Source organism: Chiloscyllium plagiosum, chromosome 4, assembly GCF_004010195.1.
Source record: "Chiloscyllium plagiosum isolate BGI_BamShark_2017 chromosome 4, ASM401019v2, whole genome shotgun sequence".
NCBI lineage: Eukaryota > Metazoa > Chordata > Chondrichthyes > Orectolobiformes > Hemiscylliidae > Chiloscyllium > Chiloscyllium plagiosum.
The window spans coordinates 129,731,458-129,736,511 of NC_057713.1; positions in this window are offsets into that span (position 1 = coordinate 129,731,458).

Below are 5,054 nucleotides of genomic sequence, written 5' to 3' on the forward strand. Positions count from 1 at the left end.
CAAACTATCGACAACCTAACAGCAGACTGACAGAATTTTGCAGAATGTATTTGCTAAAGTACCACATAAGTGCAGGCAGTTCCTTTCTGCTCCCAGGGTTAAGCAAATTATTGAATTGATGCAATTTTAAAAAACTATGTACGATTATTAAGGATTTTGCACACTTGTTACAGTATAGATCCTTTAAATGTCTTTTGCAAAGATATTGATTCCCAAAATGCACATCATGGCTTGGATTTGCACTGATTGAATCTATATTGAGAATTGCACACCCAACAAAGAAATGCAGTTAGACTATTGAAGTGAGATTATTTGAAAACACATAGTAACATTTGAAACAATCTTTTAATTATGTGGAACAATCTCTTCTCAATCTATATTAATTAGTATAGTGTTAGATACAACATTGTAAAGAATCATTCTTGCTTGCGTCTTTTACTTAAATATTAAGCAAAACCTATAGATAAACTACAACTGGTTCAGTTCTTCTAATGATATAATAAATTTATCTGGCTGGACATGTGGGCCAGCGATATTCCTGATGTGTTCCCCAATTTGAATGAGTTGATCTGAAACTGAGCTCTAAGACAATGACAAATATCTTCAACAGCATGAGGGAAGGAATGCCAGTCAAAGTTACTAGTCCTGTTTTCTTTCCAGCAATCTGCACAGCTAGATTTGCAAATATTGGAATTGCAAATATGGATATTGAGTGAATAGAAGGAAAATTAGCTTGATACTTTCATGCTCCCGTAACCTTCAAAATTCACAAACAAAAATTCTCATTGGGACAATCAATAACCTCAGGAGAGACAGAATGAGGGGAGGGGAGAGAATGGTGAGAATAAAGCAAAAAAAAAATTAACCAGTGTATTGAGAAATGTAACTGGACCAGGATTTCTATACAATAGGACAGTGTTGAAATTTTGTGTTTTGATCAGCTGTGTATCGACTGTAGTTCAAGTGGCATGATGGCCAGCAAATATTTCTAACAACATGTTTTAATAAATTCAGGGTGCTCTGACACTAACACTTGACACTAACACTTTAGGCTATTTGCCAACCAACGGGTACAAAAATATTCCTTTAATTTAGCTAAGAGAATTACTTATAATCCATGCATAAATCTTTTTAGAAGAATATTTCTGGACTCTTATTCCAGTAGGTACAAATGATTGCCACTATTATCTGAAATACCATTCTCTGTTATTTTAATTTAGTGGAAAGAAGATTTTTTTCGATGAATTATTAACTGCAGAATTGTAGCACCTTACAGCACAGGGAAGACCATTCAGCTAATTATACCTAAGCCAGCTCTTTAAAGCCAATTAGTCCCACTTCTTCCTAATGGCCTTACAAAGGTTTCCTTTTTGAAAGTTAGTTATATTTTCAGGCACTGCATTCCAGATGAGAATTTATAGTGTAATGTGATCACAGCATCAAAGACAAAATCAGGTTTGACAATCTATGTTTTTTGTCCAGTGATCAGTTGCAAGACACATGTCTAAATAATGCTGCCAGAATAGATGAAGCAGTGAGGCATATATCACGCATTGCTGTTCGAAACTATGGTTCAGAATGACATGAGTAGCTTGCTCAGACTATCATGAACATGAGATCCTCTCAGAAATCAGTCTGAAGTTCTTAAATTCAACTGGGAAACTGCAGATATTGTCTTGAGCCGCAGTGACTTCAGAATTCCCTCAGGTTTTGTTGCGATACCGTATGTTCAAATTACTAATATGCAAGTAAGCCAGAAAAAGTAACTCACTTCATACAAGAATTCAGTTAACATGATTTTAAAATGGTGGTTTTCCTCTGAAGTTGTTTTCAGTAACACCTTTCAATTTCCTAATGCAAGCAAAAGCATAATATTCTGGCACAGTTGCCACTCCCAGGATTTGTTTGAACTGCACTATTTCAAATGCAATAATAAGTAAATGAATTGTATCATATCTTACATCAAGGAAGAAAAACACCCTTCCATATTATCCATCAATTACTCAGTTTTATTTCACTGATTATTCTGACTCCTAAATTATATGTTTGGTTGAGCATTGAGGTGGTTAGTTACTGCTGAAGCCTTATTAGCATATAGTGTACGTATTTGGTTCAAACTGCCACAGTGGTAAATTTCTGTTTTTGTGACATTGGTTTGGATTAGTGCTGAACTAAGGCTCAACATGAGGAAACCAAGAAGGTTATCATTAACCAAGGAACTGTTTTACACCTTGCAATTGAGTTGTTAATGTGTGAATGTATAGAGAACATTCATCCTTAAATAACAATTAAAACTTTCGCTGGTCCTAATTTGTGGTAACCACACAGAATTACGGGAAAACTCTCGAATTGATTTTTAATACGTTTATCTTAATTACAGATCTGTTTTAAGCAGATAAGGTTTAGTGTTGGGCTTTGGGCAAAATGCAACTGTAACACTACCTCAAGACATTATGTGGCTGTAGCAGTTCTGATAATTTAATTGTTTTACAATGTAATCATGTGGTTGTATGTAAATGGCTTGCGGTTGTGTTAAACATATAATTCCATAACACTGTGTGCTTTAATATTTATAGCATTTGGAGTTGTGTGGTTTGTTGTATTTTATGTGGATGTGCATATATTGTTACATTTATAAAGAATATTTTGTGGCAATCCAGAAAAAAGGTAAAATACTTAACATTTAGTGGTATAGAGAAAACAGAAATGAAAGTATCTCCATGTTTCGTACTAGATAATTATCTGTCTTGCAATGTATTTGGCAATATACTGTCCACTTGCAATTTCTTGCAATATATTAACGTTAACATTACTAATCATCAACAAAGTAATTTAAATTGAAGCTGCTCATTTAAAGTGCTGTTTGTTTTATTATATGCATTTTTCCCTCCTGTGTCCCAGTTCACAGGAGGGCACATTTGTTTAAGAATTGTTTTAAGGTATTGTTGTATGTGGTAGGGCTGAAAAGAATGGAATAAAATGCAACCCTGCTGTGAAGTCTTGATTTTTTTCCTCCATCCCCAAGTTTCTGGTATTGCTCCTCAAGGAGAATGGTTGTAAAAGTCAATTAGAATTAAAGCAGAACAAACCTATTTGCTAATTAAAGTATGAATATTCATGAAACATAAACAGTAAAGTAGGGACTCTTTCCACTAGGACACCACAGCTGTTTGCTTCACGACATCCAAATCTCATGTATAACAAATATTTCTTCTGACACAGAAACAGTTTTCAAGCATGAATACCTTTCATATAAATTTGCCCAAATAGCCACGGCTTGTGCAGTTGATTATTTTCCTCTTATTGACTAATTGGAGATATTTGTAATGCTGACTGACTGTTCAATAATGAATGAACGAAGGAGGGAGATTGAAAATTAACTATTCAAGGCACAAACTTCATGACAATAGAATGGAACAGTGAGATGGTTTTGCTGGTGTTAGGACAAAGGACATTGGTATGGTGACATCTGCTGCCCTTTGAAAGCTCCAGTGTGTCATCAAATATCTTGAGTTTGTTTTGTCGACCCTTTTGAGCAATTCTTTATGCAAAGTCTGATGCTGAAATGGGAAAAAAAACAGTCCAACTAGCTCAGTAACATATAATGCTGCTAAAAGATATTGATTAGGGTTCTTCTGCTCAATAACCAAGTTAAAGCATTTTCAGCTGTGAGATCTGCACTGTGAGTGTTGTTTGCTAATGAAACCTGTAAAGCAAGATTAGTGCATTAAGCCTTCAAATTACAACCTCCCTACCCCCAATCCCAAATAGTCAGCCAAATTACTAGTCTCTTCTTTCCTTTTCTCATGCGTGTTATTTATCATTACTTTAAGATACACTCATCTTGCATTTCTCACTTCACGATGCATGGCAAAATGAACTGAAACAGAAAATGTAGAAAAAGCAGCCTACATCTTCACAGCTACTCAGAAAATGAACCATGGCGTAGTGTTACATTCACTAAAGGAACATTTAGGGTTGGTTACATTCTATTTTATGACTGTCCAGGTCACTGGTTTTTGTGTAAAGTAAAGAGAACATTTATCTGTTTTCCCTTTTCATTTCTTTTGGATGACAACATCAGTGATACTCCCTTGAGGAGCACATTTTTTCCCAATGTGTTTGACCCACAGACTTTGTCTGAATGACTACCTGTCAGTTTCCATTTCAATGCTATGCTATTTTATAGGATGCTGAGTAGAAACTGATATATTACCAGTATTGATTCTCTAATAGCTGTCAGGGTGCAGAGGAACCATTCAGGGCTTCCAGGGCTCAGACTCTTAGCCATGTGGGGTCATAAACTCCCCATTAACCATCTTGCATTCAATAACTTCCTTATAAGGAATGTTACATTAATTTTCGCAACATTGAAAAGGGTGTACAGCACAAAAGCAGATCAAAATACCCAACATTGCCAATGTTTGTGCTGTACCTGAATGTCCCTCTATTTCTCATCAAGCTTAGCGCAATCGTTTATGCCCTAGATGCTTGGCTAACCTCCTGTTAAATATATCCATGCTCTGTTAAATATACCCATTGTGGGTGGCATGGTGGCACAGTGGTTAGTACTGCTGCCTCACAGCGCCAGAGACCCTGGTTCATTTCCCGCCTCAGGCGACTGACTGTGTGGAGTTTGCACATTCTCCCTGTGTCTGCGTGGGTTTCCTCCCACAGTCCAAAAATGTGTAGGTTAGGTGAATTGACCACGATAAATTGCCTGTAGTGTTAGGGGAATGGGTCTGGGTGGGTTACTCTTTGGAGGGTCGATGTGGACTTGTTGGACTGAAGAGCCTGTTTCCACACTGTAAACAGTCTAATCTAATCTTCACCTCCACATGGTAAGGAGTTTGCATTCTCATTACTCTCTGGGTAGTGCGGGTTTGTCCTGAATTCCATGTCTTTTTGTTTTGGTGAACTATCTTATATTGATGGCATTGCATTTTGCTTCCCCAGAAATGAGTGAGCAATAGCCTAGTGGTATTCTCTCTGCGCTATTAATCCAGAGACCCTCGGGTTATGTTCTGGGGATCTGACTTTGAATCCCACTGTAG